Source organism: Bos indicus, chromosome 1, assembly GCF_029378745.1.
Source record: "Bos indicus isolate NIAB-ARS_2022 breed Sahiwal x Tharparkar chromosome 1, NIAB-ARS_B.indTharparkar_mat_pri_1.0, whole genome shotgun sequence".
Lineage (NCBI taxonomy): Eukaryota > Metazoa > Chordata > Mammalia > Artiodactyla > Bovidae > Bos > Bos indicus.
The window spans coordinates 60,512,495-60,539,813 of NC_091760.1; the positions used below are offsets into that span (position 1 = coordinate 60,512,495).

General features: G+C 39.0%; 1 protein-coding gene across 4 annotated transcripts in view; it reads right to left on the bottom strand.

The window, feature by feature from the left end:
* ZBTB20 (zinc finger and BTB domain containing 20) overlaps positions 1 to 4,221 on the bottom strand; it is an 863,676-nt gene extending 859,455 nt beyond the window's left edge. For all 4 annotated transcript variants that reach the window (XM_070793746.1, XM_070792544.1, XM_070793369.1 and 1 more), the window contains exon 1: positions 4,073 to 4,221. The gene's annotated coding sequence lies outside the window, so the exon portion shown is untranslated. The remainder of the gene's footprint in view (positions 1 to 4,072) is intronic.
* Between the last annotated feature and the right edge of the window lie 23,098 nt (positions 4,222 to 27,319).

Genomic DNA, 27,319 nt, shown 5'->3' on the forward strand with positions numbered 1-27,319 from the left:
GTACTCAAATAGCCACAGGCACTCTCAAAGTTCTCTGAAGTGTATTAACATGTACTCTTTCTCGAAGAGTTGATTACTGCTACAAATTAGCATAGAGATCTAGTGTAGGTCAAGAAATTCAAGCTCTTCACAGCACGGAACGGAAGAACTGGAGGTAGGATTGTGTGAACTCATATTTGACTAACAAAATAAAATTCACTGTGTTAGAGAAAAATAAGAAAATCAGAACTTGTTATTTGAGAACTGTGAACTAGGTTTTGGAAAAGTGAGACACCCACTTCTTGAAGTAACAAACTCACTGCTAAATCTACTCCCTTAACCAGGCACCAAGTTTCCTTCAATTAGAAACCTAGGATTTTTACACCTACAGACTAAATGATTAAAGTAATGCTAAAATCTTCTGTAATGTTCCTCTTGAATTACAAATGGGCTATTAAATCAGAGAAGTGCCAATCAAATGCTTTTGTAGTTTGAAGGAAAGGTTTAAATAACAAAGCATTTTTTTTGCAGGCCTCTCTCTTTTTCTCTCTTTAAAGTCACCTATAAATTAGTTACAACAAATTTCCATCTTCTCTTGATAAAAACCACAACTGAAAAAAAAAGATTTAGGTACTTGATTTTTCAGACATATTCTTAAAACAAACTAACTAAAAAAATTAAGATATTCTAGATTATGTTTTACCATAATTTGCCGACAAAAGCTCCATAGGAATTTCAGAGTAAATTCCAAGACACAGATTTTTTTTAATATAAAGTAATATTTTATTTATTTCAAAGGCATGCTTAAAAATAAAACCCTATCTGTTAAAAAGATCTACTGAAATGTATGGAGAATGTTTCATGACAATAACAAAAGGTACAAATCAGCAATAAAGTACTGTAAAGTCTTCCTTTCTTATCATTGGCAGTTGATGAACACCTCCCTGATCCTTGAAATGAGAAAACAGCTAGGTTTTAAAGTTTCATACAAAAAAACCTTCTTCTAGTAATCTAAATACACGATGTGTATGTGACATTACAATGAAAACTCCACAGGGGCAGAGAATTTTTTTTTCTTGTTCACTGTCACATCCCAAGTGTCTAGAACAATGTCCAGAACAGTTAGATGAATTTAAATATCCATTTCAGAAACAAATTATTTCAGAGAATAAGTTAGAGCCCATTAAGCTACACTTCTATATTCCAAATGTTTTGAAGAATCTCTTATCATTTATTGTAAAATATCTGGAATAAGTTATAATTCATTTATAAATTTTAGATCCTTCTACAGGAACTTAGTTGTATCTTTTATTAATCTTCTGAAATGACCTAATTTTTTTCTGGGAATTCCAATTTGGTTGGAAAGTCTCCTGAAGACTGACTCTGTGTCTGTCAGTGGCTCAGTTGTGTCCAACTCTCTGCGACCCCACGGACTGTAGCCCACCAGGATCCTCTGTCCAAGGAATTCTCCAGGCAAGAATACTAGAGTAGGTTGCCAGTCCCTTCTACAGGAGATCTTCCTGACCCAGGGATCGAACTAGGGTCGCCTGCATTGCAGGCAGATTCTTTACCGTCTGAGCCACCAAGTAAGTCCCTGAAGACTTGACTACTGAGATAAAAGTAATTCATTTAAAATGTTCCCCCACCTTTGGACTTTATTCCTATATGGAGTAATAAAAGTTATATTAATTTGACAAGAATAGCTGGATATTTGTGAACCTCAAAAACTTGCTGACCACTTCCGACACTGGCATCACATTAACAGTAGTTCTGAACAACGTCCCTCTTCCTCCCACCATACACACACACCAAAATTATAACCCTCACATGTAAATCGTTCTTTCCTCTAGTAATCCATTTAAACTCATAGTCTTTCAGTAGCCACTTAAACACATAGTCTTTCAGCAGCCACTTACTAGTAGCTAGTATACGCATTAACTACCTATTTTCTTGGTATAGTAGGAATTTTAAAATACTGGCACCTTAAATGAACTAAACAGGTAAGCACAAAAACTTCTTCCTAAAACTGGATAAAATTTGACAATTTTTAAACTTCTTTCTTCAGTCTGTTAAAACTGGGATCTCACCATGAAAGGGCGTATTGCTTTGGAGGCTGTAGCCAGTTAACTTGTCACCTGATCTTCATAAGCAAATGGCCTTTATTCCCCTGGTCTATGATATCTGATTTTACAAAGCCCAAAATACCCAACTGCTAAACTCACTGGGCAGCTAATTATATTTCTAGAAAACTCACTTTTTTTCTTCTCATCTGTTTATTTGAGCACCATGTATTCTTAAGCCTTGACAGCTAAACAATGAGTAACATCAGCAGTTCTTCAAGGGCAACTTCAAAATTTCTCAAGACTACTCCCAAGAAGACACAGTGAATGGTATTACCATGTACTATATGTGCACTCGATACACTCTGATTAAGAATGACAAAGAGCAACAAGGGCATTTAAAAAAATAATGTAAACTGGTGATGTGGTTCTTTCCTACAAACAAGGGAAATGCAGGACTTAGTCAAAATTGGACTGATCAAATTTATACGTGGGGGTGTGGTGGGGTGGAAGGGTTTATTTTAACTATTCCCAAGTGATAGCGAAGGGTGTATGGTATTAGGAGCAACAGATAGGAAAGTAAGTCATTTATGAATTTGTTGCACGCATGCACAATTATAACAGATTATTTAATGTGTAAAGCTGGAGAAGTTTTTTTACAAAGCAGTCATAATTCATGTTTTAAAACTTTCAATACCAACAACAGTAACTTTAGAGTTTGCTTGGAAACATTGTTCTCTGTTCATTTTCTTGGCTGAAATTTGCACATGACCACAGAATAAGAAAACTCCACTTGAGCAACATTTCGGTTTTTCTAATGCTAAGAAGCAGCTGAGACAATTTTCACAAGTCTAGAACATTAACAAATTCAACTTATCTTGGGCCAATGCTGATTTTGAAGACAGTACTTAACCCACCGGCTGCTTCCAAATTACTTCCTGCTTCATTCAGATTTTTATTGGAGAACTGTCATCCTGCTACTGACCCCATTCAACTGGGCTGCCTTAAGAGATCAGCGGATTACCGCGCTAGGTAGGGTAGCTGTACGCCATATTGTGTTTTCCGCTCATGTTTATAGTTTGTGTGCCTAGCATATGTTTGTGCAAGTGTGTTTATCAATAGAACTTTTAGAAAATCCCTGCCTCCTGCCTCTTCAGCATCCTTAAAAAGGATAACAGCTTCAAGAGGGGCGGGGCGTGGGGCGGGAAAAGACCAGAATGCCACACGGATAGTAATGCATTAAACAATGTAAAACAGTGCATTTCTTGCAAACTTTTAAAAAGCTTCCAACCATTTCTCTCGGCTAGTGAAAACCGTAAGCATTTTTTTTTTTCTTTTTAATGTTTCCACGGGGGCCCACAGGAGGAGAGAAAGAAGGAAAGGAGTGTCTTCCCTTCCCAAGCCCCCTCCTCTAGAGTCGTAGCAGCGAAGCAGGCGGCGGCCGGTAGCTCGGGCGTCTGGAGGGGCGTCCAGCGACTCTGGGGCCAGGACCCCTCCCGCCCCCCAGTTCTCAGAAGACGCTCCAGAGACCGCCAGAGCCACGGCAAGCGGGGGGAGGGCGAGAAGGGAGGGGGCGGAAGACAAGCGGGCGCCTCTAGTAGCTCCTGAGCCCAGGCTAGTCCCCCTCAGCTCCTCTTCTTGGAAGCGGCAACTCCAGGCGCGGGGAATAGAGAGAAGAAGGCAGAAGACTCGTTTCCAGATGCGGGACGCCCCGCCCGCTCCTAGGACCCAGGACCCTCCCGCGGTCCCTCCCTCCGCGCGGGGTCGGGCGAGGCCGCCGCCGCAGCCCGGCGCGAGGAGGGGCGCCTAGAGAAGGGGGAGCGAGGCGGGGCGCCCGGGGGAAGGGGCGCGCGCTCTGCGGACCAACGGCCCGCGGGCTCGCCACTCTAACTCGCTCCCCCAACCCCACCCCGCGCCCCTCCTTTCCCGTCCCGCCGCCCCCAACCCCAAGCGCCTCGCAGACGCCCCGTCCCCCACGGCACGCACACACCCCTCCCGCCCGCCTCACAACAAATTAGAGTTTTTGGCGTTACCTCCTCGCGCTCTTTAATCTTCTTTCCTCAACTCCTAAACTTCCCCCCGCCCCTACCTCTTCGGCAGAAGGCCCACATTGGGCGCCTCACATCGCGAACCCTCTATCTTTTCCTATTATTGGGTTGTTCTCATGCCACTCTTCGCTTCAATGAGCCAATAAGGATGGGACGCCCCTCGTGAGGTTGCCGCCCATAAACAAAATACACTCTTCCTCCTCCCCTTCACCTGTCCCCACCCCATCTGCCTCTTCCCTCATCTCTACCAGCTTCGATTGGACTAGGAGAAGCCCAATCCGCTATCCCAGACACACATTGGATCATGGAAACTTCGCTCAGAGGACTGTTAACAGGTGATTGGTCAAGAGTCTTCCCACTTCCCACCCTCTGCCGCACCTTTGCCCACTCTGGAGAGGTCAGTCATATCTCGCTGATCAGTGATCCGAGAGTTAGGAGGCAATTGGCTGAGAGAGCCCGTCAGACTGGACTGGGGTGAGTCGTGATTGGTGAACACACACATAATCAAGTTTGGTTGTCTACTCCTCCGCCCCCCCCCCCCCTTTTCTCCACGCCCCCCGCCCCCTCCCGACTGCTTTTACTTTCTACGCATTTCTATTTCCTCCTTTATTTATTTATTTGTGATAAACTTAAATGACCCGGCGACGGAGGCGGGACTCGAGGCGAGGCCGAGGATGACGAGCGACGGCTGGGGGCCAATTGCCGAGAGGGATGCCGGGTGAGGGGCAGCGGCGGTGGCCAGTGAGAGGCAGGTGTCTGGAGCGCGCTAGGCCTATGGAGCCGGGATGCCCCAGCGGAGGCGGCGGTTACCCGCTGTCTGGCGCGGCGAGCTGGCGGGGGAGCCGCAGGAGGGGAGGAGGGGGTGTCGCTGTCGCAGACAGCTGAGGCGGCTGGAGGGAAGCTGGATCCCGAGTGATGGGAGGGAAAGCGGGAGAGAAGGTCTGGGGAGGCGGCGGCGCTCGAGGCCCCGCTGAGTCCAGGCTTGGTTCCTGTGGAGTGGGGTGCAGGTTGCCAAGCCAGGAGGTCACCGGAGGCCGCTGAAGCAGTGCCAGTGCTCAACGGGAAAATGTGTTCGTTCAGGAGGTTTGGAAAAAAGACTATGTAAAACAGTTCGGAGTAAGCCGCCCTTAATACAAATGAGGATATTATCCTAACGGGAAAAGCAGATTATGTTTCTTATTACTAAAGACCTGAAGTACCAACGACCCAACTGGAGCCCACAAAATTCAATATCCTGAGGGCTAGAAGGAACAAATAAAGCAACACGGAAAATGAAATGCGGTTCAGACGCTTCCATAAAACCTTCATCCTCATCCATTTGTCACTCAACATAGCACTCCCCAGAGCCAAATTCTTACCAAGTATTGGTTCTGTACTCAGGCACGGAGGGGTAAAAAATGAGTATTAAAGCCAGCAGGAGGCTTAGGGAAGGTTCCTAAAAAGGATTCCTAAAAAGGGCCAAGATGGGGGTTGAGGGGGGCGGGGTGGAGGGCGCTTTTCCCTAAACAAACAAAAAAACCTGCAAAAATGAAAGTCGCTGTGTTTAGGGAACTCATCACAAAATAAGGGACTTTATTAAAAATACCATGCTTATAAATAATACAGTGTATTTACAGCTTGAAAACTTTTTTAAGTAAGACATGTATTCGATGTGTCGTTTCTAGTAGACTCAGGTCTTCTGAATTTTCTCCTGGGCTTCCTTGGGTTATAGAGCATGCCATAAATTAAAAAAATTAGTCATGCAACTTGTTAAAGATGATTAGGCGGACTTTATTCAGGACCATGGAGTTGGGTATAGATAGGATCATTGCAATCGAATTTTGCATGGGGGTAGAGAGGTTGAGCTCAAGTTTGTGTTTAGAATGGGCAAGTGGGAACAATGTGAGGGTCAGTGGATGGAAAATTGCTGAGAGGGAAACGTTAGGGGTAAGGGAGATTTTTGGCTAAACAAATCAAGCAGGATTCTTGCTGAAGACAGGCCAAGGTGATCAGACATCACCTTGGGGATGGTGGAAGATAAAGAACCTGATCATATATTTAGGGTAATTGGGTGTGTGTCAGGGGAGTCATTGCTAAAACTATTTTGTGAGGAAGTGTACAAATAAATGCCTGGCTTTGGTTAATGTGTTTTGGTAGGATCTAAGCAAAATAAATTTGCCCTGATGAAAAAAAAGTGTACAAGGCTTTGCCTTCATAAATAACATTAGATCTGTCTTTTGAAGAATATTTATACGAGGGTCTCAGAACCCACAAAATTACTGCATCAGGTGTCAGCAAATTTAAAAACCAGTATACAAATTTCTGGTTTTTAAATTTGCTGACACCTGATGCAGTAATTTGTGGGTTCTGAGACGCTCGTATAAATATTCTTCAAAAGATAGATCTAATGTTATTTTCTTGGAGAAGGCAATGGCACCTCACTCCAGTACTCTTGCCTGGAGAGTCCCATGGACAGAAGAGCCTGGTAGGCTGCAGTCCATGGGGTCGCTAAGAGTCGGAGAACACGACTGAGCAACTTCACTTTCACTTTTCACTTTCATGCATCGGAGAAGGAAATGGCAACCCACTCCAGTGTTCTTGCCTGGAGAATCCCAGGGACGGGGGAGCCTGATGGGCTGCGGTCTCTGGGGTCACACACAGTCGGACACGACTGAAGCGACTTAGCAGCAGCAGCAGATACAAATTTCTGTTGCATCTGGAAGCCAAAACATTTCAGAATTTATGTATAAAATCTTAGCTACAAAGTAATGGGATTTCTTTAGAAGGAATGATGCTAAAGCTGAAAGTCCAGTACTTTGGCCACCTCATGCGAAGAGTTGACTCATTGGAAAAGACTCTGATGCTGGGAGGGATTGGGGGCAGGAGGAGAAGGGGACGACAGAGGATGAGATGGCTGGATGGCATCACTGATTCGATGGATGTGAGTCTGGGTGAACTCCGGGAGTTGGTGATGGGCAGGGATGCCTGGCGTGCTGTGATTCATGGGGTCGCAAAGAGTTGGACACGACTGAGCGACTGAACTGAATGTAGTGACCATAGTTTAAGTGTTCCACACAGAATAATCAGCTTCACATGAGAAAATTCAGTAAAAGTTAACAAAAGTGTTTAAATAGTTTAATTCCACAATTTTACTGAAGTACAATGGCCACTCCCTGTAAGTACTATGTAAAACTCAGTCCTACGTAAAACTCAGTCCTTTCCCGCAAGCTTTTAAAGTTATCATTCAGTATAAGGGCGTGAGAGCTGTTAGGAGTATAAGAATATGGCATTAGGAAAGCAATGTAAAATATTCTAATTCAATATTAGTGAGCAGGTGAGGCCTTGGATGTTACTGCCCCTATTTGAGATAGTGGTTATTTATACCAGTTCTCCTGATGTTAGAATCTGGGTTAGAATGCTTCTATCTATAAGGAATGCCTCAATCTTTATATTTACATTATACATGCACAGACCTAAACCACCACCACACACACACACAGAGATACAAACATGCCAAAAGATGTAGCAGGAATTCCATAGTAACATTAAATAGCTTTCCTGCACAAAAGCAATAACAGAAAATGTAGTGGAAAAATTATCCCTTTTTACAGCTGTGCAAAAAGCTATAAAACATTTTCCATGTGAACAATGAAACATTGTGTGATCTATATAAATAAAACTGTAAACTCGCCAGTGAATATCAACTAAGACTTACAAATGTCAAGTTGCAAGGGACAGAAACTCAATTCAAACCACCTTCACCAGTTAAAACTGTTGGCTTGTGGTACTAGAACAGTAAGGATATAGTTGTGCCAAGCACAACTAGATCTGGAGTTCAAGGAGGTCCCTGAGCATTATGCTGAACATTTATTTACCTTTCAGCGTATGCTCTTTTGGGGACTGTTCCTCCTAAAATCCAGTCATGTGATTCAGATAGAACTATCAGATATAATGCCCACCTCTTAGGTTAAATGCAGAATCTAGTCCCTGTAGCACCCAATATGGATTTTTATATATACTGTGTAAACTAGAGAGTTCATTTTATGTGTTTACATATTGACTTTGTATACATACATCTTGGTGGACTCATTACTTATCATTTATCAGTTGACTCGATTTTATGTAGAAATTCATATAATCTAACAGTGATAGTACTTTTCTTCAGTGTTTGTAATATATTATTTTTCGTATTTTGTTGCTTAGACTGACAGCAAAATGTTGAATAGTAGTTATAGTAGTGTGCATCTTTGTCTTATTTTTGCATTTTTGTTGTTGTACCTTTAATTATGTTTCTTGCTGAAAGTTCTGTTAAAGAAGTTGCTGTATTATCATAGATTCCAAAACATTGAATTTTAAAAATTATGAATGAGAATTGAATTTTATCAAATACCTCTTCTAAGTGTATGAAAGAATCATTGTTTTATTTGTTCTGTTAATGAATTATGATAGATATACCTAGATAAATTTGTTGATTTTTTGCTAGTTAATAAATAATGTATTTAATTTTCTATTTTTATTTTGGAATATGCATGCTGTAAACATTGATATTCCTAAGTAGCATGGACCTTGTTGAACCTTCATCCAATTTTGAAATTTTTATTAGACTAGCTTCTTGGAACTGGAAAAATTTTGTCTTTTACCATGCTTATGACTTATTTCCTTTTTAAAAAATGATAGATCTTTACTTTCTCAATTCTGTAGTTTGTGGTTATTGTACCTTTCTACCTCTTCTTTAGATATTTTGATAATTTAAATTTGCTTAGAAAAATCTTTGTTCTAGATTTTCAAGTTTATTTTTTAACTTTACATAATGTTATTTTATCACTTATCTTTTTAAAGTGTCCATAATTAGTGTCTATCATAGCACCATATTTATTTCTTAGTCAACAGATTATTTGATTGTGTATTTGTTTATATAATTGTGTTTGTTATTTATTTAGTTTTAAAAATTATTTTCACTACATACGTCTGAATCATCTTCCTACATCAGGGGAATTTTATAATTTTACCTAATCTATTACCATGCAGTAGATTATTCTAAAACTTAGTGACCAGTAACGACCATAGTTTTATTTGCTCCTGATTATATGAATTAGCATTTTGGGCTAGTTCTGCTGAGTGGCTTTTCTCCTGGTCCACCCAGCTCTGTGTCTGGGGCTTCATTCTATATCACACAAATGTCTAAAGTCCCACTTGTTTCCTCTTTATGCTGTTAGAGTCCTTCTGTAAGGCTTCTTCTCGGGACATGCAGACTCAATAGATACTCAGAAAAAAGTAGTTGGAGAATTCAGCTTACCCAGGAGAAGCTCTTCTCTCTCTAGTATTTTAATTCATCAATTCCTCTTTGCATCCACAAGTCTCTGATATTTTTAAAACTTTAGTTTTTGTGATGTATCTGATATTTTTTCCTAATTCAAGGGAGTTATGGTCTGTTACTATCTTCACCATTCTTTCTGGAGGCAGAAGAGAATAATTTCAAATACAGTTTTTTCAGTTGTAGAATTTGTTTGATTCCTTTTGATGAAGTTGTGTCTATGCTGAAATTTTCCTTCTTTTCCTCTTATTCTAAACATATTAAACATATATATTGTAACATGAAAAAGTGAATGTGTTAGTGGCTCAGTCATGTCCAAATCTTTGTGACCCCATGGACTGCAGCCCACCAGAATCCTCTGTCCATGAAATTCTCCAGGCAAGAATACTGGAGTGGGTTGCCATTCCCTTCTCCAGGGGATCTTCCCAACCCAGGAATCAAACTGTTGTGTCCTGCATTGTAAGCATTCTTCACTGTCTGAGCCACTAGGGAGGCCCTTATTGTAACATACTTGAGTAAAACTCCCATAACTGTAAGCCTACTTTTATTATTGTTTTCCTCTTCATTTGAATCATTCATTCCTATTTTTTTAGTATGGCTCATAATTTTTTTACTGAATGCTGGAGATTGTGATGAACAATTATGGAGATTAAGCTTCTGGGAGGCAGAGTCCAGGCAGATCACCTTGATCATTATAAAGGTCGGTGTTCCTTTTATTCAGGCAGGTCTATTTCAGGCAGATTTGTTTCCATAAACATAGCCTTTCTGGGGTCCCACATCAAAGTCTGGGTGTTGCAGCTTCTCGTTTAGCAATCTCTGAATTCCAATCCTCTGTCTGCCAAGCAAGGAATTTCTGCTCTGCAGTGGCCTCATAGTTACTGTTTTGTTAGTCTGTTGCATATCCAGATTAAAACTTCACAGATTTTCCAAGGGGAAAATCAAATATAGAGTTTTAGAATGACTTCTTGGTCACTCCTTTCCACTGAAATTTCTCAGTCACTTTGACTTCCACTGAAATTTTGTCAGTCTTCAATCACTTTGGGTGAAACCCTGTCTTCTCTTGCCTCTCCCCAGTGAGCCTATACTTTCTACTGAGACTCAGTTCCTTCACTTTGTGAATTAGAAATGCCTCAGGGAAAAGGCCAGGTTGACTTTAGAGCTCTCCTTGTTATGTTTCTCTTCTTCTCAGGAAATCATAGCTCCTCAAACCCTGTCTGTATCAGTTGTCTTCAAAGAGATGTTTTATATATTTTATTTTTAATTTTATAGTTGTTTCTGACATAGAATTAATCTGAGAACTCCATTATAACTAGAATTTCTGTGAATTAATATAAATCATTTCACCAAGCTGAGCATACAAAACCAGGTCACAAATCTTTTAATTCTCAAATATTCCTAACTGTTGTCAAATAGACCAAGTATGACTTTCGTCTAAACTCGGAATGTGCTAGGTCTTGAGATTTTCAGAGTTCCTTACTAAGTCCACAAGATCATTTTTACTCATTGTATTGATAGTTTATGGTGAATGATGTCGGATTTGTGATCTCTGAAGCAGAAGATTGAGCTTCGAGACCAGGGACCAGGCTTGATCACTCAAGAACTTTTGTGTAGCAGAGTTTTATTAAAGTATGAAAAGGGAGAGAGAAAGCTTCTGACATAGACATCAGAAGGGGGACAGAGAGTGCCAGCCTCACTAGTCTTAGCAAGGCCTTATATGCTTTTATCAGACCCACTCCCACAACATACATCTTAAGATAACAGGATTAGTCAGAAGGTTCTTGTTAGGGAGAAACATATCCTTAAGCAAGATACATTGTTGTTACAGAATCCTTACTAAGACTAAGGAATATAGAAAAAAATGTTTGTCCTTTCCTCCTCCTTGAGAATTCCAGACCCCTATCTCCTCAAGAGACCCAGACCCCTTTCTCCTCCACGGGGACCCTGAACTTCTTGTCAACCTTCCTAGGAATTGACTCTCTTAAGTATCATGACCAGAATATGTGATTTATTCACAAGGGAGGGTTTCTATTGATGCTGTTGCTTCCATCCAGTGTTGCTTTGAAAATTGATGGGTATCTCTGTATGGTAGATAGTGTTTTTAGTGTATGATACAAATGTCACTATAGCTGACCTACCCTGATTTCTATAGTATGGAAACCCTTTTTCCTGTGTGAGTAGCACAAGCCTGTGATTCAAATCTCATAGTGATTTTATTTTAGGGATCTTTGGGTGGAGGTGGAATTTTCTCTTGGAAAGTGATGGCATGAGAAGGATTTCTTGCTTCAACCACATACTGAGCCAGAACAAGCCCTTTCCTGCAAACTTTGCGTGTCCTGATCCTCAAGTAAGAATGGAATTATTTCACTCACTGTCCTAAGGTCTGCTCCAGATTCTGTCACTGGTTAAATCACATTTTGGCTAAGGAAAAATTTATGATGATACCAAAGAGCAGTCATTTAAATGTGATTTACCCAACAAGGTTCTCTATTTCTGGGTCTCTTTGATTCAGTGAATCCCTCAATGTTGACATGAGGGCCGCTTTTAGTGTTAAGGAATATCCACTGATGTGGTTTATGTTGGAAAGCTACTAGAGAAGATGTATGCATTTCTTACTGTGTTATAACAGTTATCACAAATTTAGCGACTTAACAACACAAATTTGTTATATTACAGTTTTCTATATCAGAAGTCCAAAATCAGTCTCTCTGGGCTAAAATCAAGGTATTCCAGGGCCTTTTTTAGTTTCTGGAACCCATTGCATTCCTTAGCTCATGACCTCATCTTCCATCTTCAAAATCAATAGCATAGCATTTTCTAATTGTTCTGTCTCTAACATTTTCTAACTCTCATCCCTTGCCTCCTTCTTATGAGGATCCTTGTGATTACACTGGGTTACTTGGATAATCTAGAATAATCTCCCTATCTCAAGATCTGCAAAATCTCTTTTGCTGTGTAATACATTCACAGATTCTGAGAATTAAAATATGGACTCTTCTAGGGGCAGAGGGGATGATTATTCATCTTACCACAGAAGGCTTCTTGCCACTTGCATCATTATCCTCAGACAAGCCCACAGAATACAGGGCTCTAATTTTTAAAACTGAATTTAATTCTAGACATATTTCCCTAGGTCTTAACAACAGTCCTTGAGTGGATCTTTTTTTATATAGAATTCCATAACCCAAGGGTTAAACTGCTGAATTTCTATAGCTCAAGAATTTTTAGACTGTGTCCTAATGTGCAGACCCTCAGAGGGTTAGGGTGGATTAGATAGGGATGGCAAGGAGGGTTTCAACTTGCTAATTGTTTTTTAGAGAACAGGTTTAAAATCTGTTTTTGTACTGTCTTATGAAATTATGCACCAGGCATCCATTTGGAAATAGTTCAGTTTACCAAAGATTAATCACATGTCTCTCACAGGCCAGTGGAAAATGCAGTGGCCTTTAATCAAGCATCACAGCCAGGAAGCTAGAATCAGAGGAAAGACTGAACTCCACTAAAGTTTCTTCTCTGTCTCCTTCCACAAATCCAGTAATCCTGTTCTCTAATAGAGTTATTTTACATTTTGTCTATTTGTAACTGGCAGAAAGAAACAAAAAGACCTTTGGTGACCCTGTTGTTGTTTTTTTCCCCCTGAAAAATATGATTTTTACTTTATGACAGAGGTCTCTAGCTTTATAAACGCTTTACTCTCTAGGTAAAGAAATATTTAACATTATCACCTGCTAGAGAAAGTATAAAAGAAATTTGAGAAATTAGTTTCTTTTATTTTCAAACTGAGCATCCCCAAACTATTTGTGTAGAAAATTAATATGTGTAGTATTGTGTACTATTAATATATGTAATATTGTGTAGAAAATTAAATCACTAGAGATTTGTTTAAAACCTCTTTTAGTAACTCTACTGTTTTCTTCAACATCTTAGTTAGAATTTTAATGTTTCCAAGTTTATGAAATGCACCTAAATGAGTGATACTCTAAATGCCAAGGACATTTTAAGTTTCAAAACAGGATGCCTTTCTGAGATTCAAATTTAAACAGCTATCCTCATAAAAATCACTGGAAAGTACAGAAGCCACAGGGGGAAATGACAATAAACTTTGAAAACTAAACTGGTATTTTGAAAGAAAAAAAAAGTCTACTTCCAGTGCCTTTTAAAGATATGCAGTAAGTTTGGTTGTTCAAGAATATACAAAGTATATTATGTTTGATCTTCTTGGCTTATTTACAGATCATAAACTCCCCCCAAACATAAGCCTTCCCCTACTAGTTTTTCATTTCTTTCAAGCCTTTATGGGCTATAAGTGAAAGTTGTTCCATCGTGTCGGACTCTTTGTGACCCCATGGACTATACAGGCCATCAAATTCTCCAGGCCAGAATACTGGAGTAGGTAGCCTATCCCTTCTCCAGGGTATCTTCCCAACCCAGGGATTGAACCCCGGTCTCCCGCATTGCAGGCAGAGTCTTTACCAGCAGAGACACCAGGGAAGCCCAAGAATACCAGAGTGGGTAACCTATCTCTTCTCCAAAGGATCTTTCCGACCTAGGAGTCCAACTAGGGTTTCCTCCATTGCAGATGGATCCTTTACCAGCTGAGCTACCAGGGAAGCCCATCTCATGGGCTATACACTTTGCAAATAATGTTTAAAATTATGAGACTGCAGTACTGTCATTTTGAAGGAAAAAAAATTTTTTTTGGATCCATGCTGCTGCTAAGTCGCTTCAGTCGTGTCCAACTCTGTGCGACCCCATAGACCGCAGCCCACCAGGCTCCGCCGTCCCTGGGAGTCTCCAGGCAAGAACACTGGAGTGGGTTGCCATTTCCTTCTCCAATGCATGAAAGTGAAAAGTGAAAGTGAAGTCGCTTGGTCATGTCTGACTCTTCACGACCCCATGGACTGCAGCCTACCAGGCTCTTCCGTCTATGGGATTTTCCAGGCAAGAGTACTGGAGTGGGGTGCCAGTGCCTTCTCCATACACATCTTTAATATTTTATATTTTCAAGAAATTGGGATGATTTAGATTTGGGAGACAAGGGAAGAAATGGTTCCTTATAAATAAAAAGGTCCAGGAGCATATAATCACAGCCCTTGTTAGCTCTTCTATTTCTGTCACTCCTCAGGCATTTTAGTGCTTTCCATATCAGCAGTTTAAGAGAAGTGGTGCTTACGTCTGAAGTAAATTTAAGTTCCTTCCTAGAGGAGCAGAAAACCAAGGGAAAGGGAAGGAAAGCCATTTAGACCTGTTTCCTGATTCTCATTTTGATCACCTTGATTTACTTTATTCTCTACATACTGGGGGCTTCCGTTGTGGCTTAGCTGGTAAAGAATCTGCCTGCAGTGTACGTACTGGATGAGTGCTTGCTTTTCTTGTTGTCCATATTACCTTTATTTCAGTTTCAGAGATAAGATAATTGAATTTGGTAGAAATGCAAAGCAAAAATCTTGAAAATTATTACATTATTTCATTGTTATTTCCATTTATATATGATTGTTTAAATATGATTTGTATGTGGCTTAACTATTGTAGGAAAAGTCCTTTTCTCATTCTCCTTCAATAGAAGTTTCAACTCTCAACGTTTAATTATTTATGTATTGAACATATGTTTATTGAAAGCTTCCTAATTTTGCTAAATATTACACACATAAATATAAATTAGTTGTGGTCTCTATAATCACACAGTCTACTAAAAGAAATATGATAATCCTATTACAATATAATAAGGGCCATGGTAAAGTATGTCTTAATACTTAACATTTGTTAAATACTTACTGTAAGCCTAGGAACTGTATTTACACTTTATTTTTCTAATAGCTTTATGCTGCTAAGTCACTTCAGTCGTGTCTGACTCTGTGCGACCCCATAGATGGCAGCCCACCAGGCTTCCCCATCCCTGGGATTCTCCAGGCAAGAACACTGGAGTGGGTTGCCATTTCCGTCTCCAATGCAGGAAAGTGAAAAGTGAAAGTGAAGTCGCTCAGTCGTGTCCGACTCTTTGCGACCCCGTGGACAGTAGCCCACCAGGCTCCTCCATCCATGGGATTTTCCAGGCAAGAGTACTGGAGTGGGGTGCCATTGCCTTCTCCGAATAGCTTTATGAGTTAAGTATAAATATTATCTCCACTAATACAGATGAAGAATTGAGGCTTAACAATGTTAAAAGCATAGTGAATTCATAGTGTTAAATAATTTACTGATTGATATCTGTTACAGTTGAGGTATCCTTTTTGTGTGATTAATTCTTGAGATTTTTCTGTTTTTGATAGACTGATTGAAGTATCATCTAATAGACATATCCTCTCTTTCAATCTCTATGTTAATTTTAAAGCTTATGACCTGCTTGTCTGCTTCCCCCAGGGTTCTGCCCATTTATCAGAGCCTCGGTGGTGAGGGGAAGAAGGGGCCAAAACCCCTCTGACAATAATAGATTCTTGGGAGAAGAGTCCAGGAAAGGTTAAAAACAATACCTGAAGAGAGATTTACAAAATGATAACTGCAGAGAAAAGAAAGAAACCATATAGATGTCACACACATGGAGATGTCATTTTGGAAGTTTTAGCCCTTAGCACTGGAGCTCACCAGTGCTTTTGGCCTTGATCCACATAATCTTTTTTAGTCATGATGGTGCTGGAAAGAGAGGAAGCCTTAAGCTTCCTTTAGAAACTGGAGTATAAAATAGATAAGAATCATCCAATGGGAGCATATAGAATGGGCACCAAACCAGGTATTGAGATGGTGATAAAATTTATCTATACTATTAGTGAAACTCTTTAATAAACTTTAGTCACTGCTATCCTTTAAAGTAGCAAATTGGATATTTTGCCTGAATTGTAACTTCAGTTAAGGTTTTCTGACCAGTGGTTATATTAAACTTAGTTCTGAAAGATCATGATAGTTGTAATATTTCTGTTTTCTTTTGTTTCTAAATCTAGTTCTTGTAATGGCCCTTTCAATGGAGGAGTAATCCAGTCTTGGAGCCCCTTAATTGTTCAAAACAAATACTACTGAAATAGTCAGGAGTCTATGTTTGCAAGTATAAGAATCCCAACTCAAATTGATTTAAATGATAAAGTATACTGTATTAGCTTACTTTGAAGATGGTACCTCATTGCTATCACCAGAAAACAATCTCTCCTGTTGTTTTTTGGCTTTTTTTCTTCATTTTATCTTTATTCTCAAGTGGCCTATCTATTAATGGCAAAGATGGTAATGAGAACTTTATGCATACATGATCTTCAGCACAAACTGGTTTAAATAATAAATGTTGCTGGTTCACATAACAGATAGAAGCCCAGATACAGTGCAGTTTGGGTTGTGGTTTGATCAAATTCTCGGGGATTCTCTTAGCCCATCTTTGTGTGTTAGCTATAATTATAGTGGTCCTCGGCCTCACAGATGCCATATCATCAGAGTAAGAGAACAAATCTTTTCCCTCAATTATTGGACAAAAATTCTGAATTTTGTTCTGTGAAGAACAATAAAATCATTGCCCATTCTGGAACCAAAATCTAGAAGCAAGAGATTGAGAAACACTGATTGACATATACTAATCAGGACCCACTTCTAGAGTTATATCAATCCAACCCAGACCAGATGCCTATTATATAATGGGTGACAGGTAAGATGGATACTGAGAAAGGTAATACAACCATGTAAGAACCAATTAAATTTCTGTAAAGTCCGGGGGCGGGGGAGTATCGTGGCAAAGTCCTGTTGGGACAGTTTCATTGACTGACACAAGCCTCAGGCTTATCTGGGCCCTTCTAGCATTAAAAGTAGAGAATGAGTGGGTCTCCATAAGGCAGAGAAGAGTTTGAGGAACAGGCCAAGCAATAGCTCTCTCTACTAGAGTATACTTTTTAGATCACATCTCCAATTGTTCTGTTTTATGTTCTGCATGGAAATTAATCTTGTCTACTGCCATGGAGACACAGACTAGAAAAATTACATTTTAGAATTCTTAAACACTGAAAGGTGAATTTTTATTTAGAATATGAAAAGATTAGATAATATTTTCTAATGGGAGGAAAAATTGAGTTTTATAGCAATAGCATTGCTTATATAGAAAGAAGCAGTATCTGTTTTTCTGGAAATGAAAGCTGCTGCTGCTGCTGCTGCTGCTAAGTCTCTTCAGTCATGTCCGAATCTGTGCAACCCCATGGACTGCAGCCTACCAGGGTCCTCCATCCATGGGATTTTCCAAGCAAGTGTACTGGAGTGGGTTGCCATTGCCTTCTCCAGGAAATGAAAGCTGGAAGAAAATAAATCATGTTCTAGGAGAAATTGGTGGAAAAAGTTTCTCCCAATCCTTTCATAAAATGTTAGAATTACCATGGCTCATGACTGATACAGGGACTTGATTCTAATGAGAGGACACACAGAATAGTCTTTGGTATTAGGAAGAATATTTATGCAATTTTTTCTTAATTAGAAAAATATAGTACAAGTAATTTGATCCTGAATACATAAAAATATATATATATATATTCCTGCCTTTCTTGCATCTTTATTGGGTACTTTTAAAGTTAAAGCTGAAATTTATGAAAGTTTCAGATTCAAGTATGGACTTCCAAGGAAGGATCAAAGTTATGAGACGTAATTTAAGAATATTGCTAAGTAAAATACTTCCAAGGTACCCTACCTTTGATTTATCTTTTTTATTAAAGATTAATAGTTTGAAATGTCAAAACATCACAGACTTGAGAATAACTTAAGCCTTGTTGAGTTACTCTGTATACTTACATATGATGAGCTTTTAGTGTTCTGTCAGAAAGCAGTGTGGAGCTGAAAGCAGAGAGGTAATACCCGCCCTCCCCTGCTTCTAGCCCCAAGGTTGGGGTGGTTAGTGGTGGGGCATTTCAACTGCTGACAATACACATAGCTATCTTCTGGCCCACCTTCATTTGTCACTCTGCCTCTATAGTTATTTTTTCACCTCCAGGTATGATTTTGATTTGTGCAGAGAACTGAGAAATGAAGTTCTGTCAGCAGACATTTGGTGCTGTGAATAGACAGTAGTGGTTTAGAAGGGTTGCTGTTTGATTCTTCATTTCTAGTGGAGGTAAATTAAATGCAGGAGAAAATAATAAATTAGATAAACTGTTCTGTTCTTTCAGCTATCTGGGAAAGAGCCTTACAGGACACCCCACATCTGAAAGAATTCAGCTGTAAATTATTAAAAATGGCATATTACAAATACACTTGGAATAATTTTAAATTAGCTTTAGAATAGGATTAGATGTCACTCCAGTTTAATGTATTCTCCCTGAGGATCTCATTGTGTGTGAACACTGTGCTAGCCACTTTGGGAAGATACATAATACTTCTGCCTTCAAAGAGCTGATGGTCTCAGTAACTAGAAAGACATGTAACTTGCAATAAAAGACCCAAGAGAGCATATAATAAATGGAGAGTGTTTTAGTTATTTTCATGTCCAGTCATAGAGACTCGCTGAGGGTTTTCATTAGAATTCACGTGATAAAAAGAGAGAGGACATCTCATGGAGCTCCAGGGTAAAAATCCATGCCAAGGCAACATAAGAGGGTGAAGGGCCAGAAACTTTTTGTGGATTCAAGGCAGCTGGTAGGACCCCTGCACAAATGCTCTACCATTAGTGTGATGTGACTACTTGGGTATATATTTTTTTTTCTCTGCCTTTCTGCTATCCTCTCTTCTAGAGTTCAAATTCCCAAGAGAGAATCTGTGTGACTTGGCTAATTTTGCTGAGCTTTTCTTGCCCAGCAATGGCCAGTGGGTAGATAAACTGTTTGTTGGGGTTGAGGAGAACAAGCATGGTCTGTGATGAAGGACACTGTTTCCTTGGGGTACCTCTTTCACCAGGCTTTGTGAGTGTGTGGCCGGGAGTATTGTAACCAACATGAAAATAGCAGTAAGAATATTGGCAGTAAATGCTCAGAGAAATCAAAGAAGGGAGTACTTACTATGGAATTGTTAAGCCTAGTGAAATTTCATGGCAAAGAGGGATTTGAGCTATGTCCTGAATGATGAGCAAGAATCGAGTGGTAGAGACTAGGGAGGAGGGATTCTAATATAAAAGTGTTGTGCCACCTGAGTAACTACAAAAATTTCATAGTAACTGGGATGAATTTTTAATATAACTTAAAAAGTTTGACTGTGAGCCCCAAAACACTTATAGCATTTAATTAGTCAGATTAAGGACCAATTTTCTAGCGTGGAGGTGAAGCCAGAAGTGTTTTTTTTTTTTTTCCCACTAATTGAGTGGGTCTTTATGCAGAGATTTGATCTCCAAGTAGAGATAACCGTATGCTGACTGTAATGCCATCCTCACGTGAACTAAGAGGAGGACAAAGGGGAAAATGTCTAGCAAAGAGAAAGAGGAAGGATAGTTAAAGGCTCCATGTGAATTATATTAGCCAAGAGATTGAGGCAGAAATAGAAGTATGCCAGTGTTCAGCCTAAGTCAAGGGGACTTGCTTTTTGTTTTTTTTTTTAAATCATCTTTATGCCCTTCTGCCATTGCCATAGGAAAAATAGGCCTAACCAGTTCACTGGATTCAGGAAAGGGAAAAATGCAGAGCGTAAGTTCCCCAGCTGGGTCACTAGCCCATTCTAGACTAGTCATCCTCTAGTCAAATCACTGATGAATGAACTAAGTAAATGCCACTGAGATTTAGAGGTTCTTTTTCACATAGTAAGAGGTGACACAGGCAGATTTCTTCAAAATATGTTTGTAGATGTAGTAGCTTTAACCAGAACGGGGTTGTGGGCATGACAGGCACCCAAAGTACCACAGACCTTCCTCCAGCAAGGAGGAAGCCCAAGACAAAGAGACCACAAACAAGTCAAAAATTGATCAAACAAAAAACTCTAATAAGGAAGAATGCTTTTACTTGTATAACTATAACATATACAAAAATCTCAATCCTTGGTGCTCTAGAATCTGCATATGGATGGTGAATTCAATGTAATGGTTTTAAACCAGGCAAGGCAAGGAGTCACAGCCATCTGTTGGAAAGGCAAATCTGTTGGTAGCAGAGACTTTCTCATTCTGTAAACACCACTCATGGGGAGCTGTAGAAAATGCAGGACAACATAGATATTAGAATCAGGAAGTGTACATGGGGTTTCAGGTATGCCTTGGACCAAAACACAGGATCCAAGAGCAAGACTTCCTCTGGGGAAGGATCTTAGTTTTATGAGGTAGGAATGTCAGCATAGTTGTTAAGAGTATCCTGCAGAAGCTTGAGACTAAGAGAAGCTTTTTATATCCATCACTTCTTAGACTCAGGGCAAGAGTGACCACCATTAGTATGCTTGGGGCAGTTGTAAGCATGCCAGCAAATAATAGACTTTGCCTCCCACGTGCTATTCAATAATTTTACCTTGATTTTATTTAAATAATTCTTTTGGTACTCTGTCGTTAACGTGTTTTCAAGGAAAAGATGGGACTATGTATAAAGCTTCCCCAAATGTAAAGTGAGATTTTCCTAGTCAAGGTATGGCTCAAACCTAAAGAAATGTGTAACACTTAAAAGATATAAAGAATAGTGTACATACACCATTTCCTGTGGTTGAAAAGATAAAATTCTTAAATATATGAAAAGTTGTTAACCATGGGAAAACCATAATGGCCAAGGAACTTTCTAGAAAAGTTTTATTCTAGAAAATACTTTAGGATAGCATTCAGCATAATAAATGTACGACTGGAACAAAAGCATTTAATTTTTTCTCTTTCTAAATTGGTAAATAGGTTAGAAATAGTAAACTATGCTATTGTCTAGGGCAGACTATACTATTAATTCTTTAATAGCCTTTTATGCTATGGCAATCTGAGAAAATAAATGAAGACTCAAATAGGTATGAGTCAAACAGTCAAACATTAGTATTAATGTATTGTGCTTTTATGATCTTACATGTAATTTTATTTGAAAATGTTAAACTTATGATAATGTGGAAGACTCTTGAGAGTCCCTTGGACTGCAAGGAGATCCAACCAGTCCATTCTAAAGGAGATCAGCCCTGGGTGTTCTTTGGAAGGAATGATGCTAAAGCTGAAACTCCAGTACTTTGGCCACCTCATGCGAAGAGTTGACTCATTGGAAAAGACTCTGATGCTGGGAGGGATTGGGGGCAGGAGGAGAAGGGGACGACAGAGGATGAGATGGCTGGATGGCATCACTGACTCGATGGACGTGAGTCTGAGTGAACTCCGGGAGTTGGTGATGGACAGGGAGGCCTGGCGTGCTGCGATTCATGGGGTCGCAAAGAGTCAGACACGACTGAGTGACTGAACTGAATGTGGAAAAGACTTCTTCCTTATGATGTTAATTCTGAAAATTTTAGGCTTTAAGAACCAATTTTTGCATTTATGAAATGGATAAGATTTCTTGGTTTTTGCATATTGTTAATATATGTAGATTAATATACCACTACATAAGTGTCTTTCCCTCAGACATATAAATAGCAACAAATACCACTATAATAACCACCTTGAAATGAGTTTTTAATTGATTTGATGACTATAGTAGCAATTCCCAAAATATGCTAGCTCTGTTTACTTTTAATTTTATTCAGCATATGGGCATAGGAAATCATTAGCATTTTCCAATTCCAAGGACGAATGTGTTTAATGTTAAAATAACTCAGAACAGTTTTATGTTTTTCATCATGAAGTTCAAGCAAGAAATATAAATACAGAAACTTGGGTCTGCTGCTGTTTTTCTGTATAAGTTTGGTCAAGCTGTCAAGGATATTATTACAGAGAGCTTGTAGATCAACTATTTGGGCTTCCTTTAACCATCAGCTCAATTGAACACATGGTACAGTATTATTTTCACCAATAAAGCCAGTATTGGAAAACATTCATACTGTGTAGACATGTTTTTAACCTCAGTTTTATCTGTCATCAGTTTTAAATATCCTTTTCCTACAGAGAAGAGGCTGTAGTGATTGGTGCCATACCTGGTAGTGGAGTATCAGAAAATGACAGAAGTTTGGGTTTGAGTCTTAGTTCACACAGCCAGTTTGCAGTAAATATAACGTTCATCTCTTATTTCTCTGCTGAATTTAATTTCAACTTCGAGACCTCATTCTACTGAGTGGTGGAAGCACAGTCACTTTGGGATTATACCAGTGTTCTCCCAGTGTTGAGTTCAAGATCCATGGAACTTGTAAAGTGCCAAGTCTTTGGGATAGAGACTTGGGGGTAGAGGGAGAATCTGGCATAGGTTGGCATCTATCAGTCCTGGCATCCTCAGGAGCACCTTCCTTCTTATCTGATCTTCAGTTGTCTGTCAGCACAGAATACTTCTGAGTTTTTATTTTTCCTGACATTAAGAGTCTTACAGGTTTTCTCCATAAACTTATTGTGTACTATTTTCAAAGCCAAACAAAGCAGACGCTTATAAAGTTTGTCTCTTCTCCACTTAATCTTTAGGGGAAAATTTCATTGGGCGGGAGCTACAATAGCCATGAAAGTGTATCTGTGGCTTCTTGTAAAAGCCCAGTCAACCTTTTCCTTCTGCTATTTCACTTCTACCTAGCAACCTTAACTCAAGCTGTGCTGTGCTCAGAGTAGAGGCTGCCACAAGCTGGAAAGCTCTGTTCCTTTACTGTTCTTTGGAGTGTCACACTCTGCTGTGGCTTTGCCCTTGGGTAAGGCTTTTGCTCTGCACATTTGCAGAGATACATACATGTGTCTTGCAGTTGTGGTTTTTTTGTGCACGTGAGACTATGGAGGGCTTGGGAATGAGGCAAAAATGAGTGGGACAAGGGATTGATGCAAGACACAGAAGGGATAAACAATCACTTTTCTAATATGATATGGAAAATTGAACCAATTCCAGGTACTTTCTGTTTTATATATAAATTTAAAAAGCAAACTGGAATTACCAATACCAAATAGGGTATGGTGAAGTTGGATCTCGAACACAATATGGGTAAAGTTATAACCAAAATAATCCAGTATCTATCAAGTCAAAAAAATCCAGAAATTCTACTTCTATTAATTGTTTTTGAAGGAAATCTGAAATGATGGCATACTTTTGCACTTGCAAGGTTACTTCTAACTCTATCCTATATTCTAAGGATAATATAAATATTCAAGAATTATGGAGGTGGTGAGATGGTTTTCAAATATGATTATGTATGTATATAATGTAATATTGCATATCCATTAAAAATGTTTACAGTATTTGTTATCAAAGGGGAAATTATTCTGATCACTAAGCTTAAAAAAGCATATTACAAAATTAAATGTGTGCTATGCCATTAACTATGTAAAAAAGCATTAAAAATAGAGGAATTATGTCAAGATTTAAAGCACTGTTTGTCTCTGAGTAGTGGGTGCTTCTTTTCCCACCTTCTCATACTAATACCAGCAGATTTTCAGTCTGTGATCCTCTGCAGAATGTATTTTCTATAGCATCATCCTCGAATACAGAATACCACATCATTATAATAAACGGTGATAATTGATTTAGATAGGTTACAATATTACCTAACTTTCCACTATCCAACTTTTTTCCCTGCCAATGATCTCTAGGAAATCTTACAGTGCCCATATTAAGAAAAGTCTGTTTTAGCTCTTTTTAAATGTTACAAAAACAAGGGAGCAGAAATGATGAAATATAGTCTTTAGTAGGGATTCCTGAGTAAGATGTGTTTCTGAGACTAGCAGCATTGAGGTCATCAGGAAACTTGTAGAAATACAGATTTCTGAGTTCCTGCAGAGACCTGCCTAATCAGGAACTCTAGAGATGAGGCCTAACAATCTATGCTTTAACAAGCCTTATAGGAGATTCTGATGCTCTGCTATAAGAGCAACTACCTGCTTCTTGCATATAAAATATTATTGAAACATAACCTTGCTCACTGTCTTTGGCTGCTTGTGGGCTCAATAGTAAGCTAGAGTACTTTTGACAGAGACCTTATGACCCACAAAGCTTAAACTATTTATTCTTTCCAAAAGTTTACCATTCCCCATTCTGGAGGATAGAATCCTTCTGAATTTTAGCTCATACAGATTTTTTCCCCATTGAATATACAAAGTCTTTGTTAAACATTTACCCCACGACAAGTGTTCTATGAAAAAATATCTGTGAACTTATAACTTTAATTGAATAGGCTGTTGTGGATTCCATTAATGTAGAGACTTTTTTGAATAAATGTAGAATGCTTATTCTTGCCTACTATCTTAACTTCAGTTCTATAAATAAATATTAAATAAAAAATAATTCTTAAAATTGAAATCACAAAGGCTTATCTATTGCTGTGTTTAAGTTAGAGAAACAAATCTAAAGGGTTCCACCTGCTGGTTGAAATTAAAAATGACTACAAATTAAAATAATGTACTATAAAAATTATCTGCTAAGTCAAAAGTGATAGTTTTGGAAGTTTAGGCTAAAAAGATGATCATCTAATCTCTTCATTTAAAAAAGGAACTGACAGTGAGTATAGAAATAAAATTATAATCCATTTAAATAGATTATACAAGCATACAGATAAATTTTTTTCCAACTATAAACTTTGTGAAGGTAGGAGCCATGTCTTTCCTACACATCAGGATATCCCCATCACTAAGTAAAGTACTGTGAAAATATGTATAAATAATTTTTTCATCTGATTTAGAGTTGCATAAAACAGTTGTTACCAAAGATTTTGTATTTTTAATTAAAAAAACAAACCATAAAGTTATAACACTTGAGAAAACACATTTAGTAATAATTTTACTCCTTAAATGGAAATTCTTCATTAAAGAATTTAGCAGAAATATAATACATTTTATTTCTTAAAAAGATAAATGTGTCATTCAGGATAGACTGCTATGCTATGATAAAATATGATTCCTGAATCTCGGTGGTTAACAGCAACAAAGATTGTTTTCTGGTTCACATCCATTATGCTTGCCTGCAGCTCTCCTCTACAGGTGTCTTCATTGTGGGAACCAGATTATTGAAACAGGCTTATCTAGAATGCAGCTGGTCATCTTGACACAGAGAAAGAGACTCGACCCATACACAGACTTTTTTCCTTTTTAAAATGTCTTTATTGAGGTATAATTTCCATACCATAAATGTACCCATTCTAAATGTACAGTTCAATCATTTCGGTTCAGTCGGTCAGTCATGTCCGACTCTTTGGACCCCATGAACTGCAGGACACCAGGCTTCCATATCCATCACCAACTCCTGGAGCTTAAACAAACTCATATCCATCCAGTCAGTGATGCCATCCAAGCATCTCATCTGCTATTGCCCCCATCTCCTCCTGCCTTCAGTTTTTCCCAGCATTGGGGTCTTTTCTAATAAGTCAGCTCTTCACATCAGGTGGCCAAAGTATTAGAGCTTCAGCTGCATCATCAGCCCTTCCAATGAATATTCAGGGTTGGTTTCCTTTAGGATTGACTGGTTGGATATCCTAGCAGTCCAAGGGACTCTCAAGAGTCTTCTCCAACACCACAGTTCAAAAACATCAATTCTTCGGTGCTCAGCTTTCTTTATGATCTAGATCTCACATCCATCCATGACTACTGGAAAAACCATAGCTTTGACCAGATGGACCTTTGTTGGCAAAGTAATGTCTCTGATTTTAATATGCTGTCTAGGTTTGTCATAGCTTTTCTTCCAAGGAGCAAGTGTCTTTTCATTTCATGGCTGCAGTCACCATCTGCAGTGATTTGGGAAACCAGGAAAATAGAGCCCGTCACTGTTTCCATTGTTTCCTCATCTATTTGCCATGAAGTGATGAGACCAGATGCCATGATCTTACTTTTTTGAATGTTGAGTTTTAAGCCAACTTTTTCAATCTCTTCTTTCATTTTCATCAGGAGTCACTTTAGTTCTTCTTCACTTTCTGCCATAAGGATGGTGTCACCTGCATATCTAAGGTTATTGATATTTCTCCCTGAAATCTTGACTCCAGCTTGTGCTTCATCCAGCCTGGCATTTCACATGATGTACTCTGCATATAAGTTAAATAAGCAGGTGACAATATACAGCCTTGATGTGCTCCTTTTCCAATTTGGAAACTGTCCATTGTTCCATGTCCAGTTCTAACTGTTGCTTCTTAACCTGCATACAGATTTTTCAGGAGGCAGGCAAGGTGGTCTGGTATTCCCATTTCTTGAAGAATTTTCCACAGTTTGTTGTGATCCACACAGTTAAAGGCTTTGGCATAGTCAATGAAGCAGAAGTAGGTTTTTTTCTGAAATTCTCTTACTTTTTCTATGATCCAATGGATGTTGACAATTTGATCTCTGGTTCCTCTGCCTTTTCTATATCCAGCTTGAACATCTGGATGTTCTCTGTTCGAAGCCTGACTTGGAGAATTTTGAGTGTTACTTTGCTAGTTTGTGAGCTGAGTGCAATTGTGCGATAGTTTGAACATTCTTTGGCATTTCCTTTCTTTGGGATTGGAATGAAAATTGACCTTTTCCAGTCCTGTGGCCACTGCTGAGATTTCCAAATTTGCTGGCATATTGAGTGTAGCACTTTCACAGCATCATCTTTTAGGATTTGAAATAGCTTAGCTGGAATTCCATCACCTCCACAGCTTAGTTTGTAGTGATGCGTCCTAAGGCCCACTTGACTTCATAATCTGGAATGTCTGGCTCTAGGTGAGTGATCACATCATTGTGATTTTCTGGGTCATTAAGATCTTTTTTTGTATAGTTCTTCTGTGTATTCTTGCCACCTCTTAATATCTTCTGCTTCTGTTAGGTCAGTACCATTTCTGTCCTTTATTGAGCCCATCTTTGCATGAAATGTTTCCTTGGTATCTCTAATTTTCTTGAAGCGATTTCTAGTCTTTCCCATTCTATTGTTTTCTTCGGTTTCTTCACATTGATCACTGAGGAAGGCTTTCTTATCTTTCCTTGCTATTCTTTGGAACTCTTCTTTCAGCTGGATATGTTTCCTTTTCTCCTTTGCCTTTTGCTTCTGACTTTAACCAAATTTATA